This window comes from Centruroides vittatus, unplaced genomic scaffold (assembly GCF_030686945.1).
Source record: "Centruroides vittatus isolate TY-2023 unplaced genomic scaffold, ASM3068694v2 contig_474, whole genome shotgun sequence".
Taxonomy (NCBI): Eukaryota; Metazoa; Arthropoda; class Arachnida; order Scorpiones; family Buthidae; genus Centruroides; species Centruroides vittatus.
In genome coordinates this window covers 1,973,091-1,998,720 of record NW_027122266.1, presented here as the reverse complement: position 1 = coordinate 1,998,720, position 25,630 = coordinate 1,973,091, and the positions used below count along the sequence as shown (strand labels likewise).

The 25,630-nt window shown below is 25.2% G+C and overlaps 1 protein-coding gene across 1 annotated transcript in view; it reads right to left on the bottom strand.

Annotated features, from left to right (window-relative positions):
- LOC136977793 (dopamine receptor 2-like) overlaps window positions 1–23,775 on the bottom strand; it is a 107,068-nt gene extending 83,293 nt beyond the window's left edge. Inside the window, exon 1 of the mRNA XM_067273362.1 lies at window positions 23,668–23,775. The gene's annotated coding sequence lies outside the window, so the exon portion shown is untranslated. The remainder of the gene's footprint in view (window positions 1–23,667) is intronic.
- Window positions 23,776–25,630: the final 1,855 nt, after the last annotated feature.

The following is a 25,630-nucleotide window of genomic DNA, read 5'->3' as shown; positions in this document are numbered from 1 at the left end:
ATTCTTGGCTTTAAACGCTACCTCTCAGGAAAGTGTCGTTTTATATGATCCAGTCCACACGTAATGTCTGAATAAATATATAAAGACATTTACTTATTTTAATTTACTAAAATAATTAACATTCTCATAATATCCCGATAAATACCGTAGTAAAAATGTTGTTTTCTCTGACCAGTTTAAGCAAAATGTCGAAATATGTATGCAAAGCTGGACTTAGATTTGTAATGACTGTAAGCTATAACATATAACATGCCCTACCAAATAATATGTATAATAATGTGAGGCCCTAAGCTGCAGTATGTTCAGTTTATGTGCATATCCCAATTTATTTTAATTTACTAAAGTAATGAACATTTATCTTAATTAATTTAATGGTTGAATTCTATGATAAAATGCTGCTTTTGTGATCCAGAAGTGAAATATTCAAATTTCATAAACTGCTAAACATATTTATAATATCCTGATATTCAAATTTTGTAATAAAAACTGATCAAACCAGTTCGAATTTTAATAAATTCAGGAAAATTTGCAATGAAATTATTGTTTTAAGTTTCATTCCTTTTAAAATTTAATCTTTACTAATACTATTTAATAATAAATATATTAACCTTAAAATTTAATTTGAGTAATTTTTAATGAGATTAATATTTTACAGTTAATTATAATTATATGTTATCTGATGATAATTTTGCATATAAAACTTTTAAAAAAATCTGATTTTATCATAAATAAATTATTATTTTTATATTTAAACGAATAATAAATTGATATTATTAACAACTTTCATTAAGAGTATTTATTTAATTTCTAATTCTGAAATCTAAATTACTGTAAGTTTAAAGTAATAATTTATTAAGTCAAATTCGATATCCTATAAAAGGAACTAATTAAAGTTAAGTAAATACTTTCTAAAATTAAATTAAAATTTACGGAAAAATCAATAAACATGTTCGTTGTAATTATGAAGTAAAGAATAACATTTTTAAAATAAGGAAAACCTTATAAAGTGTTCGTCCTTTTAATAAATTTTAGAATTAAAAAAAAAATCGAACAAATTATTTATTGTTTAGAAGCAATTTAAAAATTGTAATTTATATTTACTATATTACAATTATTTAAATATTTATTAACTTATATACTAATTATTTAAATTACATAAATTAAAACTGATTATATTGTTTGGGAAAGTATTCTTCTTGCAGCAAAAAATAAAATAAAATAAATTAAATTTCGTAAATACATTTATAAAATTATATTTTACATAATTTTTATATATTAAATTTTTAATAATTACACTTTAATTTCTAGTTTTTTCATTATCGTTATTAATTAAAATTAGAGTCCATAGGAATATATTAATTATATTTTTCATTTGAAATTCAAAACCTTTCACGCTTTAATAAAATTAAAATATTAATAAAAATATTTAGAATTTATTTAAATATTATTTTAAATGGTAAATATTTATTAATATTTTTAATATTTTAGAATAAAAACTTTAAACAAATCTAAATATGTATGCATATTAACAGTAATTGAACCTAACTCTAGGCAACCTTACAAATTTATAAGTCGTGTTTGCCTGGAGATGGATTTATTTCTAAAAATACTTTTTTCCTGATTAAATTCCTATTAAATTTTTACATTTTACGAAACATTACTGTCTGTTTTTTAAGATAAATATTAAAATAACGTAGCCTATACGTTTGAAATTAACTGAATAAATTATATTGGTATGTTAAAATGGAAAATATTCTACTGAGAATATTAATCTTCTATTTTATATAATTATAAAATAGAAATTATCTAGTAACTGTAATTTGTAGAGATTCAATATATTTATATAAATTAAAAATAAAAATTTTCTGATTTAGCTTACTTTAATGTGACATTTTAAGATTAAGATGAAAAGTAAATTTACTCTTTCTTAATACTCTTGAGAATGCAAGTTTGAGTTTGAATTTCGATATAGCACCAATTATGCTCTCGTTATTATTAAATGGAGACTCCTCCAGGATTTTTTCAAACTCTGAAACTCGTGTTTATGGCTCAACCTCGATATAACGCGCTACTTTGTAAAGCACCAACGAATATTCGTGAATTCAGTATCTGCGAGTTACTAAATGTACGATTTTTAACGAAAACGTGACTTTCAAATTCAAATCCGTGTATAGAACTTCATACTGTATATAATTATTGTTTGAAGTCTTTCAGTTTAATGCCACTTGATTTATTGCAAATTTTAGAAGCGAACCAAATGGTGACACAAATAGAAATTTAACTGTATTTACTAATCAAGTAGGAGCTATAATAAATGATTATGAAGGTGTAGGAAAAAAAAAATTGCGTCAACTCAGTAACATAGACAATGGCACAGATTCAACTATTCTTCAAAGTAAATGACAGCTCGTACTCGAAAACTGGATATCAAACGTCAGTTGCACGATATCGATGTAATCAATCTTCACCAGACACCCGGTTGGTGTGGTAGAATGTTTAAAATTTTGTAGAATATCAGCAAAATATTATGAATTATTCGTGTTTATTCGCTTATTTTCGGCATTATTTCTCTAAATAGTAATGTTATTTTTTCAATTACTTTCTTTCTTTTATATATATATATTTTTTAAAATATATAATCTATTCATACAATGATAAAGGAAATAGTATCATACAATGACGACGTTAATTTACATCAATGAATAGAAATATATTTTTCGTTAAAACGAGGAAGTTAAAATGCATTTTAAAATTCGAATTAATTTTTTTGTATTATAATTTATAAAATTAAGTAAATTTGTAGATTGGTGGTAATTGAAGCTTATGCGTAGGAAATTTTGGAAATGGACCAAACAAATATTTTAAGTATCTGAATTAGAATACATAATAATTTTAAGGGGGTTTGAATCAACGATCTGGAAATAAATTAATGCAGCAAAGCGAACAACAACAATGCTAATGGAGCAGAAATTATCACATTCTTCGTCGATAGAAATGGAAAGAGAAAATTAAGTACTGTACTTTCTCCAGCGAATAAAGTAATGCAAACAAAACGGCAAAAATTATTTTACTGTTTGCCATTAAGTAATAAAATGCTCTCGGCTATAAGTTTTCCTACTTGAATTTTTAACAAAGAAAATTTCCTGGAAAAAAATCCATACTTTTGATTTAAAATATTTTTGAAAAGAATGTAGACAATGTTAAATATTCTTTTTTCTTAACAAAAATCAAAGACGTTCCTGTTGAAATATTTAATTTTATTTAAATAATTAATGTAATTAATGTAAGAAATTAACTAGTTTATTCAATTTTATTTAATAATTTAAGAATTGTTTTAATATAAGTGTAAGAAGAAAACTAGAATTTGATGAAGTTTTCGTTGAACTTGCGATTTAATTTTAAGAGCTCGTGTTTTAGCAAAAGGTTCTGATAAATTAACCATTCGGAAATTGGGTGGAGCCGTCAAATTGTTTCCTCCAAACTGAAATATATGATCATTGTCATTGATTAAATATTCATACGAAAAAAAAATGGTATCTTACGCAAGATGAAAAACACATTCAGGATGTTTAAATGCTATTTATAAACTGTTTATATTCCATATGATGTTAACATTCTATAACTTGTAAACATTTTACCAAAGCTATTTTAATAAATATTTAATCAGTCTTTTAAATCACATCCATCATTTCTTTTTTTTTCCTTTTTATTTCATTTCACACCGACACCAGATCAAGTTAGACATAAAACAATCTTGGCTTAAATTCAACTTTATATTGCTTTTTTTATAAGTGGAAAGAATAGGACAACATAATAAATTCCTTGATTTTTCTTTATTTTAAACGTGTAAAGAAAATACAATCTAATAGCTTTTTTATAAAAATCTTTACGAAGATTTAAAAAACTATTGAGAGAATTGTATATCGTTATTTCCTGTAAAAAATTATGAAATCTTAAAAACATTATGCCAACAATAATTGTTTTGCAATTGTTAAGTAAGATTCACCATTTACCTGTAAGTAGAATAAAAGCTTAAAAATCAAGGTTAGAGCAACGTTTCATCGTGTTCTTGATAGCTTAGGGTAAAATGGTACCGACATAGACATAAAAACTTAATTTTACATAATTTCACACACAAATTTATAAAATTTACGCAAAAGTTGAGCCTGTAATGAGATCTTATTGTAAAAACTAAATAAATAAACTTACATTAAATGGATTTAATTTATTTAGTATGATTAATATAAATAATAATTCAATTGGTCAAATACATAATACTAGCAGGCGCGCGGCGAAATCACGTCAATAATACATATATCATATAGCCTGCGACATAAAAAAGAATTTAATACAATGTTAATTTTATTTATTTTCCTTAGTTATTAATTATAAATTTATAAGGATAGTAGCGGGTTTAATGGGAAAAATATAATGTAAAAATTTTAATTAAAAAATTAAGAAAGTAAACTTTAAAAGTTAAAATATAACTGCGCCATTACAAAACCGGATGAGCAGCCATTATTATATTCCGGAAGAGGAACCGTTTTCGTCTGAAACAACTGTAAACATGAAATTAATTAGGGAAATATTTAATAAGTATATAACTACTATCAAAATATGTGCAGATTATGACAAACTTTTAAATAAAAATGCAATGTAATACTCAAAAAGTTGGATAAAATAGGAATATTAATTTATTATAAATCACGTAATATTTCCGATTTATGTCGTTACTAAACTTTAATATAACTTTAATTACACTTCTTTAGGAAAGGTTTAAATTTTAATAAACTGTTATATCAACTATTGTTTTATGTTTGTAACTATCTATATATAGACTATAGTGAATATCCAGAATTTAGATTATCAGTATAATTGGGGAGACAAGGATGCTGGCCAGCAATAAATACGGAGCTACTCTCTGAAAGCCATAAAAATATATGAATAAAATCAATAAAACGAATAACAAATTTTTCATCATTTATAAAAATCTAATTTATATCACTTTTATATTACATACTTTACATAAAAAATTGCATTTTGAGCCCTTTTAGGCCAGGAATCATTAGTGAGCCAACAGGGATATTTGGTTCTATTCCTGATTATTTGGATCTGAGTACAGTTGCTGTGGAATAAGAACTTTGGCTAACAGAAGCCAAGAGAATCCATCATTCATTCGAGATGATGAATAAATAAGAATGTTTACTGGAAACTTTTAAACTTGGTTCTATTTATTTCTGAAAATATATTTTAAAATACTTGTTTAGATTAGTTGGTCAGTAAGAATCACTAAACTTTATAAACGCGAGTATTCTGAATAGCAACAAATTTGGACTTTTATCTTCATATACTGGATTTTACAAGTCGTTAAGTAAAATTAGTTTCTTATAAAATACAAAAATCATTTAATATATTTAGTTTATAACTGCATTCGAACATTTGTTCTGTTTTTAATACACGTAAGTATTTAAAATACAAGTAAACAATCTTACAGAGAGCAAATTTAAGACATTTTTTCAAGTAATTTATTACAAAACATTACAATTCTTTACAATGAATTGTTTACATTAATCTGAAGAGTAAATGATATTTTCATTTTCTCATTTCGCAGGTTGCTTTTTAAAAAAAGTTGTTTTTCAGTCTTCCTTTCTGCATGAGTTAATATAATTTTTTCTCTTTTGTTGCTGTGGTTTCAAATAAACCTTACAAAAAAATTAGTCAGGCAATAGAATTAGAATTTACTCAAAATAATTTTTATATTAAATAATGAGTTTCTTTCCTAAGAATTCTCATTTTTTCTACCTTCAGACTCAGAGGAGCTCCTAGAGCAGTTTGGACGTTCCAAAACACCGAAAAAGCTCTAAAATTTCACTATATATTAATATATATATATATAATATAAAGTTTCTATTAATAGGCAAAGAAAATCTGTTTTTATACATATAATTTTATGGCTTTTGAAGAGACGCAGATCCTACATTTTTGATTGATGAGGAAGATGAAATAGCCCATCTCACCTCTGAGAAACACTCCATTTTAATCTTTGCATAAGTTTTAAGAATTACTATAACTTTCCAGAAACAGTGGACTTCCGATGATTCATTATAATCATTAAATAAAATCTACATTTTTATATCTATCAATCATAATTCCTCATTTATTTTTAAGTGAATGATCTAAAAATACTTTCATCTTTTAACATCCTTTCTTAAATTATTCAGCAAGTTAAGCTATTGCGAAATTTCGCAGGAAGTATAATATTATTACATTGTTGAAATTTATCATATTAAACTGCTAATTGTAAGGAACAACACCAATTATATGCATAATATTCATGATATATAAAAGTTATGTGCATAATTTATAGTTTGTTGTCATTTATTATACAGTTAAATTTCGATTTAGTATTGTTATCGCTCCTGAAATTGACACTAAATCGAGTGTTACGTTAAACTGCAATATACAATATTATTATATGTAGTAATGAAGTCTATACGTAACAAAGTTTGCAAGTCATGTGATTTAGTGATAATAATGTTTACAGTGCAAACTCGTATATTTATCAATTCATAGTGGATGAAGGGTTTTCTATTTAGTATTCATGCGAATTAAAAATAATATTCAATCAAATCAAATTTAATACATTTTAATTAGTCCTTCGATTCATTGCGATTACTCTGATCGAAGCGATCAGGTACGATCGTCATCGATCTTGTAAATCAATTTAATATCGATTTACGCCTCGAGATAATAGCATCGCAGGTCGTTATATAAGACTTAATGTAGATAATAAAAAAAAACCTGTTTATGTTATTTTAACCGTTCACTTAATGTTACAGAATGATTAGCTTTGTTTATCACTGTTTAATAGGTTTTAAATTAAATATAAATTAAAGAAATGTCAAGAGGGAACTGTCTAATTTGATAAGTTCTATATTGTTACTTTTATCAATGTATTCGTTTTTGTAATTTTTTTCTTCGTTTAATCTAAATGCTATTAAATTACTTTTAACTTTATTTTTTCATTAATTTGTTCTGTTAATTAACTAACGAATAAAATTAAATTAGTTTTGTTAATTATGACAACTAATTCATTATAATTATTTTAAATGTAAAATATCAAATTATTGAACAACTTTTTTAAAGAAAATAAAGAAAATGTATGGATTATGTTATAAAAATATATTTTTGATATATATTTTTTATAAATTATTTAGGTTTTTCCGACGGTATCCGATAAATCTTTATTATATATATGAACTATACAGTACATGTTTATATATCTTGGGATTTTGTATCTATATTTACAAGTCTGTCGACTAATAAATTCAATTTTTATTTAGAAATTTGTCAAAGAATACAGCAATACACCCATCAATTACAGTTTATTTGATTGAAACAAGATTAACGTAAGCTTAAGGTTATGCTAATCTACTATATAAAGCTGAAAAAATGGGCAGTCTCTGTCTCTCTGTGACGGTATGCCAAAAACGGCCACTAGGAGCGCCCCTAGCTATTATTTAAATTAATTTAAATTAACAATATAAATTATTTTATATTTATTTTATATTTTTATAGTGTAATACTCAGTATATTATTATTTTTATTTGTAATTTAGTATGCCCCGATGCCTGCATCGGACCTTTCGACTTGTTAAGTCAGATTTGCCTTTTTCAAATAATTTATCCTTTCTAATGGTACAATTAAACAGGCAAATGGTCGAGTTTGGTAGTTAGATTTTCATAAGAAATTCTTTATGAAAATCCACTAAATTTAAAATCATCAATACACTTGCAATTAGTCCACTATTGTCCGAGTGGATAAAACCACTGTGGTCACGGGTTTGCTCCTGACCAATGATCTGGTCATGTAGCATTTTCTGGATTTTCTTCAAGTGTCTAACATCTAAATAAGGGTCAATTTTCCACAGAAAGTCCTCCCAAAAGGCATCCACCCTTAGCTACAGTATGTTGCATTGCATTATCCCACCAAACCAAACCATTCGCAATTATTAAAAAACTGATGGGATTTTATTTGACCTACTTCATCTTAGAGTTGTGTCGTTATACTGCATCTACGAGATGCTTCCCACCTTATTTAGCAACAAAAATTTCAAAATTGGCATTACTAAAATAATTTTCTCATAATTTAGTAGTTAATGGTTAATTCGAGTGAGCTGAGCAGTAACTATTACATTATAGCCTAAATATTTTATTTCGTGCGGTACATGTTGACCTAATATTTAAAAGTGATTTACTATTTCAGAAATGTACAGTGAAATCTTAATCTAGAGATTCTAGAAAACCACCCTATTCACTTTCATAAAATGCCAATAAATATTTGAGCAGATTTTCCCTGTAAATATTAAATACAGAATATTTCAGTATCCATGAATTACTGAATGTACGATTTTGCATTGCAAACATCGTTCTTTATCACCCAAATTATGTGACTTTCAAACAACCTCGACCGTAGAACCCATTACAATATTCAATTTGTATTACTCGAGATACTTCTACTTATCGCTACACTCAATTTACCGTCAATTTCAGAGGAACAAATGAAAGCGCTAAATCGAAGTCTGAGTAGTTTCGAAACTAATAACTGATTTTAATAATAATGATTATTTTAAAATCACTATAATAACACATATAAGTTAATGTAAAATGTATAATATTTTATATGTTCTTTCGTTGTCTAAAACATTGAACTTTTAAAAGTTTAAAGATGTCTATTTATATTTCCTGAACAGGTTTTTCTAAATCTTACAATATACCAACGGACTTGATCTTCACTCCATGACAGTTCAATATGTGTCAAAAACTGAATTATTAACTTCAATATGAAGGATAGAACGAAACTTGTCAAAAGAAGAAAAATCTAAAACAATATATATATATAAACAATAACATATTATTATTATAGTTAAATCTTAAAAAAATAAGCTAAATGATAAACTATGTTATTACAGTTTGAATTTATAAAAAAAAAATATTGTTTATGGCAATGAAACTTTGATTTAGCGTCATCATTTGTTCCATATTTAAATTGGCCTTAAATCGAGTGTGGTACTAAATTTTAAGAACTTCAAACATTGAGAATTATGTACTGTACAGAGTTAACCCTCGATTTACCGCCACTGTATTTTTATTTTTGAAGCTGACACTAAATACATTTACTAATTCTCATATTCGTTGACAATTCTTTATTGGAGTCTTATGAAAAAAATTATTTTTGAGGACACACTATAACGAGGTCTGATTGTAGTATTGAAGTCCAACACAAGTTTCAGTTTGAAATGACGGGATTTGGTGATAACAATGCCGTTTACAATACAAAATTGTACATTCGATAATTCATAAATACTAAAAGAATCTCTTAAAATTTATAAAAAAGATCCGTTCACAAGTATATATTGGTGCTTTACAAGGGTGACGCTATTTAGAAGAATGCTGTATTAAGATTAATATAGTAATGAGGTATACGATTTTGAATTAATTTGAAAATACCTAATTCCATGACGCTAATGTTTACAATGAAAAATCGTACTTTTGGTAATTCAGAAATAGTTTTGTATTGAATATATTTATGTTCGGGTCTTCCTGATAAATACAGTTTAGAGGATTGCGCTATTTATGAAGGCATTATATAGAGGTTTTATTTTATACTTTTACATTATTATCTTGTTATTGTTAAATATTACATTTGATTGTATTGAACATTTAGAAATTTCCCATTGAATAAGAGATACTTATTGTTAATTAAAATCAAATATTGATTTATGTTTTATATTTTTTACTTTATAATATTGTTATTACATTTTAAATGATGAACAGTATAATGGCCAGATGGCCAAGCAGTTAGTGTGATGGCTTACCGCTCTAGGAACCCTGGATCGAATCCTTGACGGATTAAAACCCGTCGGGAGTTTCTGGAGGAGGTTCGTCCTGATATGTCACATCGTCCCCCAAACTTCACCATTAGTTTTTTTATTATTATAGGCCGTGGGGGAATTAAAAAGGCATTTTTAACGAGCTCGTTATGGGTTCAGCCAAGCCCACAATGGAGCGGCTTAATGGTGAAGAATGAGGCCTGGCTGAACCCAAAATGGGCTTGTAAAAAAGGCCTTTTTAGTGCCCACACGGCGTATAATTTAAAAAAGAAACAGAAGTATAATTTATTTTTGTACTTTCTAATCTGTTATTTAAAGACAATCGATCAGTTTAAAGTACAGATGTTCGATTTTCATATTTTATTGATTGTTTTCTATATTTGATCATATATATATATATATATATATTGGATTCATATGTTATAAATCAGGGTTGTTGAATGAGTTCATTTATCATATTTTTCCTCTTGCATGTACTGTACTATATAAACAAAATGTAATTTATGTTATTTACAAAAATTTTATAAAGCTGTAAATTACATTCATAAAAATATTTTAAGATGAAATTTCAGATTTATTTTTAGATATTTTTTTATATTGTATACATTATTAATTTCAATTTTTTTCAATATTTATGTAAGCAATTTTATCAAATGAAAAATAACTGAATAACCTTTTTTCTTTGGAATTTTTTGTAACATTGCAATTACTCATCTATTTTAATTTTCTTTCTTTATAAATTTAATTCTTAAATTTTTTCTATAATATATATTTTTCATTAAACCTGATAAATTTTACTTACAAATTCACCAATTCAAACTAATGAAATTTATTTCGAACTTAAACTTAAATTAATTAAATACTTTTTTATCGAATTCAAATTAATTACTTAAAAATATTTCATTTTTAATTATAATAAAATCAAACTTCGATCTGTTCGCCTTCTAAATAGCGATAGCCTCGTAAAGTACCAATAAATGCAATCGAATTTCGATTTAGCGCTGTCATTTCTCGCCTCTGAAATTGGCATTAAATCGAGTTGGTGTTATATTGAAATATCTAAAACAATGGTAATATAATAAATGAAGTATACATAAAAGTTTTACTTTAACTTTGAAAATTAGTGTTACTTGATTTTTTATTTAACGTTTATAAAGAAGATCCGTTCGCAAGTATTTAGGAGGATGGTGCTATTTAGAAAAGCGCTAAATTGGTGTTTGACTGCAGGTTATTTAACATAGCTTTTATTTTGTATTTCTAACTTTTATAATATTCTAAACCTTAATTATTCTTTAAAACAGGACACGTATTTTAAAGGAAAGTAGTTATCTGCCGTAGTAACAACTGATAAGCAATTTATTACTTTTGATAGCAATTTAAAATGCCTTCATAAAAATGAAAAGTAGGTTAAAGATAACATTTTAAATAAAATTTCGATTAATTTAGAAATTTTTAATGTAAATTATATACTAAATATAAATTTTTAACAGTTAGATACCATTAGGAAAAAATTATTTAATTACATAATTAACTTTTACACTTTACAGTTTGATTTTCTTGATAATATCGATGATTATCTAAATTTTAAAATGCAAAATAAGTAGATATATCTGATCTGATCATTACACAGTCGAATCACAATATAGCGTCCTCCTAAATTGTGTCACCCTCGTAAAAGTGCCAATAAATATTTATAAAAAGACCTTTCCGTCTATGATTTAGATAATGTACGACCGGTGGCAAACCTACATATGTGGCATCCCGAAGTTTGAACTATTATGATGGTTCCTTTGCAACCAGCAACAATATGACAAGGGCCTGGACTTTTCTAGAATCTCGGCGCCCAAATGGCGGAGAACGGGAGAAAGGATGAAATCCTTGAAAATGGGAAATACAGCGAGCTCATCCCTTCCTACCAGCAACCAGAAACCTCCATTATTGCGCCAATGTACAACTAATTGTAAAGAATATTAGCATTACTAAATCACGTGACTTTCGAATTCGAATTCAAACTTGTATCTAGAACCTCATTACTATATAATAGTCATAGGTTTAAGATACTTCAGTCTAATGTCACACTCGAATTAGTGTCAATTTAAAAGGCGAATAAATGATAAATAATAAAGGTTTAAAGAATGAGTAAATAACATATCGTAAAAAAGTTAATTAAATTATTAAATAAAACATTTTACGCGTTAGTTTTTTTTATTTTAAAATTACTGCAGTATATTAACATACAGTATCTAAGAATCAATGTGCATTCCATGCAATGTGTATCCTAAGCTTTAACAAAGTTGAATATATCAATACAATGGAAACTGGATGTAAAACAAGATATTTTAAAATTCTCATAATGGATTTTGTGTGTGTTTTTAATCTCGTAGAACAAGTAAATACGTAGAATAAGTATATTTAGATTTGAAAATCTTGTTAACATTTGAGTTTTTTTTAAAAAAAAATCGAAGTAAGACATCACACAAATTCCAACTTCCTTTTATTTTTGTTTTAAACTTTCGTTTTTTGTTCTCGAAAATACATAATATATACATTATTCCTTCGTGATTTCAATATTTTACTTTTTCAGCTTCACTTTTTCTTGTATTTTTGTTTTAAAAGTAAGTAAAAAGAAACTGAAAAATGATAATGATAACTCTTTATATAAAAGAATTTTACACGTTTTCAGTGTATAAAAATAAATAATTTTTACATATGTACGAAATGTATATATATCTATAAGTTTATTTTGCATGACTACATGCTATTCAATAGGAAGGATGTTGTTTTGCATGAAGACAAACACTTCTTTAGGGAATTTTAGCTATGGAAGAAGGGAAAGATATGGGCTTTCAGTAAACATGTATAAGAATATTGTAGAAGTTGTAAGTTGGGTAAATATAAAGTAAAAAACTCTCATAATTAACTTTTCTAACATGTAGGTATATATTTTTTCTTTTAACTTTTAAATTTATTACTTTTAATATATTAAAAATTAATAAATGTAAGAAAGTAATTTAAATTTTTTAACATGAAAAGAAATGTTTTCTAATTATCTATTTAACTTAAAAATAAATTTTAAAACATTCGACAGAATGTAAAAAATTTTAATTTAATATAAAATATAAGACTACGTTCTATACAATTTTAATTTTAAAAAAATAAAATATTTTGTCAGAATTAACTAACTTTTTGTCTAAGTAACATTGTTGAGTAAGTTAATTTCTGTTTTTTAGAAAAAAATTTCGTGTTTTTACATAGAAACTTAATGGTTTAAATTAATTGCGCGTAATAATTAAAAACAAAATTTAATTCATTAAATTTTTTACGTATTTGAATGAAAGTTGATAGTAATATAAAAATTTTTGAGTCTTATTTAGGAATAAATAAGGCTCGAATTTTTAAATTAGATTAATTTGAGTAAAGAATATATTTAGAAGAATCGTCTTCACGCAAATTTAACAGAAAAAATAAAGTTATTTTTAATATAATTCTCGTAAATTTTTATTTTTGAAATAAAAAATAAAAATTACATAGTTGGTTAATTCGTTATTTATTTAAAATGATGTTAAGCGCTGATACAGTCATGCAGAATTTCATAAATTTGCACTTCACTTTCGTCATTTACACCCTAACTTCGTCGTTTACATTTCGACTTCATCATTTACGCACGAGCTACATCCATTTACAAAATGATACATTTTAAATGTAAAATAAAAGAATCTTCACGTTTACAGTTTTATATTTAGAATCGATCAACCATTTATAGAAGATAATACGAACGAAGGTGGTCATTAAAAGGAAGAGGGAGAGAATTGTAAGTAAGGGATAAAACAATACTTTGCATGAGAGGTTGGTAAATTCGTTGCATGTCACAGGATTCTAATTTCAATCGAATGTACTCCTATACATTGTACTGTACATGCCAAACTGAAGTTGGATATCCAAGATTGACCTCTCTACCTCGACTAATTACCCAGAAAGTCATAAAATTGGAGATCGAGTCACGCATATCCATTTATTGATAAGGCCTAAAAAAGTGGTGAAGATAAACCTGACTAATAAAAAAACTATTGCATTACTTTGTATATTACTCAGCATAAGTAATGACAAAAATATCCATTAAAATAAATGAATAATAATATTTTCTAGATTTATTTATTGAATAAAACACTTTAAAGATAGAAATAACTGAACTCTACTTCGCACTTCTATAATTGTTAAAATACATTATTTAAAATTACATAAATAAAATAAAATTATCTTTATTAAATTTAGAAAATTGTGTTTTCGAATAGTAAATAAACAAATATTTCATCATTAAAAAAAATTTAGTTTAATTACTTTTATGGCACTTGTAACGCCATTATCAAGTCAGCAATTATTTTAAGTGTTTCTTAAACAAATTTAAAATTATTCTCTATAAATAAAACGTAAAATATAAAAAAATATATAAAGAAAATTTACAAATTCTTTGAATTTAAGTGTCTAAAAGATAATATTTCAAAGAAAAAAAAATTAAAAATTCAAGTATCGTAACAACGAGGAGGCTGTTTAGTGAGTTGAATTTGTTTTTGATAAGTGATCCCTTTGGTAATTTATCAAAACAGTAAAAGTGGAAGAAGATAATTTAAGAACTTCACTTTAAATTAAATTATTCAATTTAATCCATCATTAATTAGCTTCAAAACTAAATAAAATGTAGTATTAAATTTGTTTCTCGTGGTTTAAAGTATAAAATCGAACAAAACAAATGATATTAATGAATATTTATCTCTTAAATATTTAAAAAACTTTAAAATATTTATGCATAAAAACTCTCTAAATATATATAATAAGTTATTTATTAAAAAAAAAATATATATTTTTTCAATGTAAGGTACAAAAAATATACTTTGCTTTTCATAACATAAAACATTTTCAAAAAGAAAAAGTCTAAAAGCAATTATCAAACACGACAAAAATTGAAAAGGGAGAGGAGGAAAAAATATATATATAAAGTTGAAAGAAAATTGATAAAATACAAAAATAAATATTGACATATGGCACCAAAATCAATATATAGTAAATACAATAGCTGTCACTTGTAAATGGACCAAAATTTTTAAAAAATTAAATAGTTTAAAAATTTATTCTGTAAAATACATTGTATCTTATGTTATACCTTAATTTTTATATTATTAATTACACACACATACAATAGAACCTTGATTATCCGAAGTAATGTGATAACCGATGGATAACTGAAAGTTAGGTAAAACTTAAACGACTACGGTCATCCATTTCGGATTAAAAATTATTAATATAAAAAAGATTCATACAGTAGCAATTTTAAGCCTCTTTTTATGCCTTAGCGAATTATACTTTCGTGATTAAATCACTAATAGTAGTATATCCACTTACGGGTTCGCCTCGGATAATGCGATTAATCAAAGCTTAAATAATCGGACTCTACTGTTTAATTAATTACAAGCCAGTTAATCTGTTGTAAAGATTTAATCGCTGTCTTATTTAAATATTTTATTATTACACTTTTTACAAAAATTGTCCAATACACAAATTACAGTGGTACTTCGGTACTCGAACGCTCCAGAAGTCGAACAACTTGGATACGAACAATTTCTCGAGGAAATTTTGCCCTGAAAGTCGAACTTTTTAACTTTTATTTTGCACTACTTGCTATTTTTTGAGCTAGAAACAATGAAAATCCGTTGATACGAGTTTGGGACACGTATTAAATGAGCCCAGCCGTCCACAGTTCATTGAATACATTTTATTGCATCATTTACTTTTTTCATTTTTTAAATCTATTATTACAGCATTATTATTTTCATTGTTTTATGTATTAATTAGGGCATTTATTTCTGTTATTTTAGCTTAAATTATTAGTTTTATAGAATTAAAATGGGTATTTTTGATGTTTGGGTACATTATTCTTTATGGAAAAATTACTTTGGAACTCGAACGCCCACTAGGAACGAATTGGATTCAAGTTCCGATGTATTATTGTACTGTACAATGCTTTAACAAACTCAGTTTACTATTCAAATTCATAAATTGACTAAGCACAAATATATAAGGGTGCTTTGTTATTCCATTCTCCTACAGCCCAAAAATCAGTTAAGCAAAGTGTTTTACGATTCATATTCATATAAACATGCATAGGCTCAACCAGGTACCCCACCCTTACCTATGTAAATAAATAAATTAAGAAAAAATCAAACACATACAGGAAAAAGATTTGAATGCACTTATACACACACATATATAATTTATAATATATAAAAGTTTACTCTTCATTCATAGCACCAGTTGCTATATACACAATGGTACAGAAGTGAATGCAAATTTGCCTATTCTAATTTTAGTCTCCTTAATATCGGTTCTAGTTACGCTACTGTATACAAGATATTTTTCTTTATTGCACTATAGACACACTTATCGTAATCGTACACAAATAGAGAAAGCATTAATTTATGTATTGAAAAGTGATTTCATTTTGAACAATTTTTGTAATGTTTGTATGTAAATTATTTGAATAAGGCAGCAATTTAGTCTTTACAATGGTAAGCTGACTACTGGACCACCCTGTGTAATTAAATTTACATGCTAGAAAACTGTCAACTTATAATATTTGATAAAAGATTCAATAATTACATTTTGACAGTCTACTAACATGGAAATTAATATAAACTAAGTTTTAAAAAAGACTAAATTCGTTTAAAAAGAAAAAAACTTAGTTATTAAAATTGTAAGTAAAAGAAAAAATGACAACAAAAGAAATTGATAGAAAATTATACTTTTAAAAAACATTCAAAAAAATAAGATTGCGAGAGAAATATTTAATTAAAAATCAAACTTTTGATTGTTCTAATTAAATTTTTTTAAGAACTAAATTATACAGACAAAATTTTTAATTGAATTTTTGCTAAAATTTCATAACTTAATTTAAAAATATCAAATAATTTATCTCCGAAACAATTTTTTTAATACCGGTATTTATTATCTTGAGTTATCTATCGAAGTAATGACTTGATATTTTTAAATAATTTTCAGCTTTAAATTTATAACATGAAATATTTTAAAATAATTGTTTTAATAAATCAGAATAATTCAACGCTAAGTATTTATTACGAATATAATGGCTTGTAAGCCATAATTGATCTTAAATATAAAATTCCTCTAAAAGATACGAGACATTGTTATAGAATTCTCGTTAATTTTACATTTTAACAGATTTATCTCCGGATTAAACATAATAAGCTCAAATAAGGCTTATTTTTACGTTTTACCAATTTTTTTTTTACGAAAAATGATCATTATAATCTTTCGTGCTTTTAATACGTATAAAATTACGGTTTACGAATTTTTAAGCAAGTAAGACAAATTTTGAATAATTAGTTATATTTCCACTACGTGTTTTAAAACTGTTTCCGTGCTGTTGGCACTAAGAAGAAGTTTTTCCTCTACCCATCATGGGTTCGGCCGACAATAGGAGTGACAGTTAGAAAGGGACGAAGACACTAAAATTTATTTTAAATAATTCATAATTAGAGAAAAAGTTTTTTATATGTACAATGTTGGGCACTACTAATTAAGAAAAATATAATTTTTATAAGTTTAGCGATTTAGGCATGTTGAAATAATTGAATCTTCAAAAGTTATTCGCGGATTCAATGACTTAATATTATTTAAAAGTAAATTACCTATATGTATTTAAAATATGACGTATATAATATACTGTATAATTAGGAATAATATAATTTTTAATTAAATAATTGATTTAAAATTTTGAAAACAAATAGTATACGAGCGTAAAACAACATACCAGCAAACCGTATTTGATCCTATCAAAATCGTGTTTTTGTTTTAATTGAATTAAAATAATTGTATCAAATAAATTTTAGTTAAAATTAATTTCAGACATTTGACATATTCTTCGGTCAAACTTGATTTATGAAGCTCATTAAATCCAGAAAGCGTCTGTAGTAAATTTTCATGCGACCCAAATAATGGAGAGTAGCAGAGCCATTATGCGAAGTTTTGGATACTGAAAATAGCCCCAAAATTTTATGTTAGTAAAACAAAAGATATGAAAGTAATACAAATTAAATTTTCTTTTGATAAGTGATGAAAATTTTTTAATAGACATTAAGGAATCTCACAATTTCACAATCCACATTGCAGGAATTTGAAAGAAATTTCGTTTTTTTCTTCCATGGACTGTTTCTCAGTACACTCTTTTAAGTTCACGAAATTAAATACACAGGATTACAAAGAAAGCCGATTATATTGAGATACGTCATCAAAATATTCAAAACAGAACTTTGTGATATAATAATTTACGTGAAACTATAACGTGATATGAAAATATCATGATTGCTGCAATGTCAAAGGTACTGTTAATACTACTGTGACTTGTTGCCAATTCATAATTGAAGGAAGTGTTAAACTGCAGTTAGAGGTTAATGAATATTACATTGTAATTTTTTCCCATCCAAGTCATGGACCCCTGAAATGTATTTACTGACCCTCAAGTGTCAATGGTTCCAACGTTACGAATAAAATTTATTACGATCTGGATTAGGTAATTAAATTTATTTAGAAATTAAATATTCATGTTTTTCAAAATACTTTAAAATTTTAAATCATAGTTTACTTCAATTTTTGTTGCTTCTTTAATGATTTATTTTTCCAATTTTTTTTTTCTATTAAAAATTTAATTAATTGCAAAAACTTGCTTCCGAAATTAATATTATCGTGTTTTATACAATATAAATGTGGATCGGTACGTAAAGTTCTATAAAAATTTATGAAAAACTTTTTCATCAAACTTTTTCAATTAAAATTGATTAAAACCTATTAACAAAAAAACCGTATTCTAAAATAATCAAATTTATTCTTAATAATTATTCAAATCAATCGATTATTCGATAATTTAACTACTCAAAAATAATCAAATAAATTTCGTTATTTGAATTTTTTAGGATAAAAATCATCTGTCTAAGTTTTTCGAAAAGGAAGAAAAATGACAAAATGCAATGAAAACTATACAAAATAAATATAATAAAATAAACCTCTAATTAGGTTCTTTTTCTATAAACAATTATTAAAAACGAATTCAATTTTTTCTTGAATTAGTCAAATCTTTCAGAATTGACAAAATAAAAAAAAAAAACTTTTCTGTAATATTTCCCGACAGAACCTAAAACTATTATTTTACTTGGACCTATTCTGCAACCAAAACTCGTGATTTAAAATTTAAAATTAGCTTTAGGATATGAAAACTTTTGAAGCATAAATACGGTGTTGCAGAAATTCAAAGATCAATGCACCATACTAGTGAATTAAACAGAGCTGCAAAACTCTTCAAACACCTACAGAGACCTGAACTACTTTTAATATTTTATGTTAGTCCTCTCGGGTATAATGTCTATAAAATGAAAAACAGATGACAATTTTAAAATATGATTTATTTTTAAAATCATTTTTGCAAAAGTCAGAAATCGGTATAAAGAGAATTTAATTCTTATTTAATCGAAATGAAATACTTTCAATTTATTCAAACTTTACCTAGCAAGTAGGTAAACTGTATTAAATTTTCGTATTTAATATTTACGTATAAATTTTGAATGAATGAAGTTGGAAGGGAGAAAAGAAGCCATTGATTCAAGTTTAGTCTTTTAATTATCGTTACGGTTTACACGCGCGTAACTGGTAAATATAAATTGATTTGCAGCATAATTTATTTTGAATAAGATATTTCCAACTCTAAAATCTGTGGCTGTCAAAATATGAAAACAATTTCGCTTCATGATATGATTTATTAGCATACAAGTTTATTGAAATCTTTTACACCCATCACATGAATCGTAAAATGGCATCATCAAACGAAGCTTAATATAAAAATAAAAATATTAGAAAACTTTGAAACTTCGATTATTGATTGTAAATAATTGATTTAAAACTATATTACATTAAATTATAAAGTTTGTTATATTAGCATCGTAAGCACGTAAGATATTTAATTTATTAAAGCGTCTAAAAATATACCTCGATGATAATCAATATGCAATAGTTGTAATAACGAATTTTTATAGTCGAACTGTAGATGTTGCTGGCACCCAGGAGGGGTCTTAGGGGACGCGCGAAGTTCCCCTAGAGAGTGGAACTAATAAGGGCCCGCTCTAGGGAATTCGCGGTAGAGAATTCCTCAAAAAGAGAAGAATTTTTTATTTTAAAGCAGAGATGAATCTAGAGAGAACAATATGGGGGACGATTGCTCTCTTAGACTTTGTTTTATTTCTAAGGAAAACTTCATTTCTTTGAAATAATGTTAAAAATATTATTATTATTAAAATATAAAGTTTATCACACTTTTCTGCTGTTTATGTATTTAGTTTTAAGTGATTATAAAAGTTTTAACGGTTTAATATATTGTTTATTTTATATGAATTAAGAATAGCTCCTCTAAGTTTTGCTCTTCGATACGCCTTTCTTCTAACGAGAAAATCGTTTTCATATTCTGTAACAGCTACAGATTTTAGAGTTAGTACAATGTAAGTTTGCTATCAGTTTAGTTTTCGTTTAAATGTTATTTGTTTTTAAATGATCCCAATCGGATCCCTCGCATTTGTAAAGCCAGATCTGCTGGTACCAATATAATCCCGAAATAAATAAAATAAAAATCTTATAGAATAATGAAATGAAAATACCGTGGAAAATTTTTCATTAAATTATAGATTAAATCAAACAGTATTAAAAAGTATAAAATCAATATTATAAGTTTATTTTTATATTATCAAATGGTTAAATAAGAAAAAAAAAAACGTTTAAACTTGGATACGCTATCAAGCGATTTTCTTGGAGCCAATTGTAACTGATTACAGGAAATGAATGGATTTCAAGCTGAGATAAAAACATAAGCGGTTATCCTCTATCAGATAACGTTGACGATGCAGAGCTACTCTATCATACATTGCTTTCGAGATCATATACTTCCAAACTGATAAACAGGCAAATAATGTTCTGTAATTCTCTTCTTTATTAATAGAGAATCACTGACAGAAGAAAAATAATTACCATACAATCTAAAAGCTCTCAATACATCCAATTAAGATAATTCAATAAACTTACATAATTCCAGAATCTAAAAATCTATATCATCAATTTCAGAACTGTAAACCCATAATTAAATAAATTATTTATGGATAATTTCATTATTTAGAGATGAAATTCTACATTAGAGTAAATCTTACACTCCTCCCAGGAAGATTAGTAATATTTTCAATATGAGTAAATTACATTAATACGACACTAAATTTAAATTATATCAGTAGTTAAAATAGAAAACCATCATTTTAAGAGTGGACTGTCTTTATTTGGATCTATAAAAATGGAAAAATGAACCGGAATGTTTTCCTCTATCAAGAAAATGGTCTATCCACCGGATTCATAAAAAAATTATGATACTATCAATTGTTCATCTGTCATATATTCTTGATAACACTATGAAACATTTTCGATAAAATTACAGTTTCCTTTAATTAGAAATATATTTCCTCTTTTTATTTGAGTATCTCAGTTAATCTACAATTCTCTAATATCAATCCATTCCTATTCTTTCTGTTTCATGAGATAATAGTAATTTAACGATAATCTATATTATTATAACTAAGTTTTGTTTTAGTAGCAGAATAAAGTAATTGATGTTTTGAAGAAAACTTTGTGTAATAATCACTTTATCTCTTTATAGAGATAAATTCTTATATATCCCTAAGTACAGCTCTATAAAGAATATATATCGGTTATGTAATCTATATAAAGATTCTTCTTTATATAAGTATAGAATTTATTTGTCAAACAAAACATTAATAGGAATAATATACACACACATATCAATAAAATGTCCGTTAAAACTAGTAAAGTATTCGTAGTATATAAGTTTTATATATCATAACATAAAATTCTGTTTAAAATAAACTATATTAAAATAATATAAATTCTAAAGGTTATAAGTTTATATTATATTATTTATGTAAGAAGCAATATTTTGTTTAAATATCAACGTAACTAAAAACGTTAATCTTATTTGGCCTATTAATTTAAATGTTTCATTTATTAAAAGTTTATATAAATAATAAGAAATTAAAACAAAAAATATTTTTTATCAACTCAAAAATTTCAATAAAATCAATTGTTTAATTCAAAATTAAACTAAATATCTATATTAAGTAATGTTTTCTATGTGGTTTTTTAGTTTATCATCCTTTGTAAACTGCTTTCATATTACACTATTATAAAACAAAATGGCTAATTTTATATATGAAGTTCACAAAAAAAGCTAAATTTAGTTATATAATTAATTATTACATAAAAATAGCGATGCGCTAATTATAAAACCGATAGACTTTCCTGCCATAAAAAAAAAATTGAAAATAAATTCCTGTTTCATAAACTAGGAAATAATGAAAACAATTTTCAAATTAGATCATCTGTTTGACTTTTTGTATAAAAATAACTAGTAACTTGACAGACAATGAACAGAACAGATGAACTACGTAAATCTTTGGTTTCTAGATGAATAGTTACTGTCCTTGAGATGAAAAAATGTAGAATTAATACATTCAACACACATCATACTTTTTAAATTTATATCTATCACTTTTAAATACCTTTAAGCATCTTTAAAGATGCAATTTCAGTACGATCATTAATATATATATTTAGATAAAAAATTTCTTACGATCTTATTATCCGATTTAAATTCATTTATAGACTATATATATATATATATATATATAAGATAGCTTATTAACTTTCGTCTTTTCTCCTGAATGACGTCTTAAAGAGTGATATAAAAATAAAAGTTGCCTTTTAAATTGTCTGAAAATATAGCTTCATAGTCTCATAGTAACGTATAAAACGAAGCTTAGTCTTTTTAATTGCTGTTCTTTTCTTTTAATATCTTTTTATAATCCTATGAGATTATAAATAATAACGTTTAAATGTGACTTATTTATAACATTTTTTAGCGACTGTGCAATATTTTTTGATATAAAATAATAGGAAAAAATGTTATATAAAAGTATACTTCTTAAAGAATTATTAAATTACATATATACATTTTTTTTATAAATATATAAAATTATATTTAATTCCAAGATTATTTATTAAATTGTTAAAAGATAGAGAACTTGTAATTAGTCTTCTCTATAGCGGCATGCAAATTATTACGATAGCAACAGAAATTTACTTTTAGGTAAACGTATAAACTACTATAGTAATTTTCGATTTTATAAGCTTACTTTACACTTAACAACAAACAAAATTTAGAGATTAAATAATGCAAAAAATATAGTGAAAGTGTATATAATTCTACAAACATTAATGTTAAATTGACCGAAATATTTAATAAAATAAAAAAGTAGAAAAAGAATGTCACTGACATGAATTAACAAATGATTATTAGCTTAAGATTTCACGAAAGAACTACATATTTGTATTTAGGCAACACGTTTATTCACTCAAGAAGCGCTTGTTTTAATAACTACTACCGAATTAATTATTATTATTATTATTATTATTATTATTATTATCTGAGACTAAATAATTATTAAAAAATTAAATAAATTACAAATATTTATCACACATAATTTTCCCAAATTTAGTTTCAATTCAAAACTATAATATATTAAAATAACTGTTTACTTACCTTTATATAAAGAAAAATATAGAAATAAATGTGTATATATTTTATATCATAATGTAGATTGTCTTACCTAGAATACATAATAATCCATTTTATGAGATGATAGTGTGACGCTGTGAAACTGCATGCTACTGACCTTGTCTTCTATCCTCCACGTGATTATACAGTTGAGTAGGTGGTGCTACTGTACGTTCATTGATCAATCCTCCTAGCGACTACTTCATGAACTATGCATTTAAATGAAACAATTTTGTTTAAAAGTACCAACATCATATAAATAATTTGTATTCACTTTCTTTACTTTTCTTTTAAAATATTTACTTGAGAAATTTTTAAATGAAATGTCTTTCTATTGATAAATACTTCGCTAGTAGATAGGTTATTATTATTTTTTTATCCATTATGTTACTTTTTATATATACACTATGTACACATGTAGGTGCATAGTGACAGGTCAATATCTATGTAACAAAATACATTATTATTTTGTATTCAGTTTTTTTATTTATTTATTTTAGATTATATATGAAACTATATTTAATAAATTAAATTTATTTATTTTTTCTGTTTTAAATTACAAATTGGTTTTAAAATGTTACTATAATAGAATTTTAACAAGCTTACGTAAAACGAATCATAATACAGTATTTAAATTTAATTTTTATTGGAATTATTAAATTTTCTATACGTATTGATAATCTAAATCGGAGAAAGTATGGATATATAACAGCATTTCTATCTGTGGGGATTAATAAAAATCTCTTTAAAACAAACAACAACATTTATCCATTTTAAAAAAATCGATTTTATTCTTTCTAGAAAGATAACTTTTTAGTAAAAAAAAGTATTTTCTTTTTATTATATTTTACTATTTTAGTGTATTGAAACAAATTCTGCAATCGCTATCTTAATACTACAATTGAAGAGTAATCACACCTATAATCCCTAGTTGAAAACAATTATTTTAATTATTAATTTGTCACTATTTAATGCAATTACACTTTAAAATTCGCTTTATAATAGTTATATTAATTATCGAATTAATAGTTTTATTCATAAATTATAATTATAACTAAGATTTTAAATATATTGTTGTTCTATTAAGATAATGATAACTTATCAATAAAATATATATTAATAATATTAAAATAGTTCAGAAAATATGAATTTTAAAAAAGGAAAAATAAAGCTAGACATTATTTTTTTAATATTATCTAGAGAGTTTTAAATGATTTCTTTAAAGCCTACGCTCTTCTTAGATAGAAAAATCATGCGAGTGGATATAGGAGCAGATAACTTACACTCGTCTTCAAAATAAATTATATATTTTCTCACTCACGTTATGAGATCGCAAACATTTCAAATTTTCGAATTTATGATTTTTTTTCTCCACACTTTAATATTAGTCTTTAAATTAGAGTCAGTAAATATTCGGGGAACATCTTTAAATTGTTGTCAAATCTGCTATAAAATTCTTAGATTAAATCTTTTTTTATTGTTATATTTATGTGGATTATAAATAAATTTAATAATATACCGCTTATTTTTCCTGAAAAACTTGTACAGTATTAATAATTTATTTAATATTATTTATTTTATATAATTTTTAAAGCAATTTTAATAAAGTTCATTGTACGTTTTCGGATAAACTGTGTCGTTCTTGTAACACGCTTCAGTATACAGGTAAAGGGACTTTAAGAAGAAGAAAGAATCAGAATACCTAAAGTAGTTTCGTACTTTTGGTAAACCTTGGAAAAAGAAATGTTGCAGTTCATTTCCTTACAAATCAAGGATGATGAAGTTGTCAGCTTCTGACAGCGACATCTGCAAATTCTTTATATTAGTGGAAAAAGAGTTTTTGTTATAAAGACTCCATCCTGTTAGATGTTTGCTCATCTGATGATAGTGCAAGTGTCAATACAGTTATCGCTATACAGTTCCGCTTCTCAATTTATGAGAATAGATAAATACTAGGTTAAAGAGGTGATGTAATTAATGATACTACAATATTCTTGCATTTTCATAATGAACGT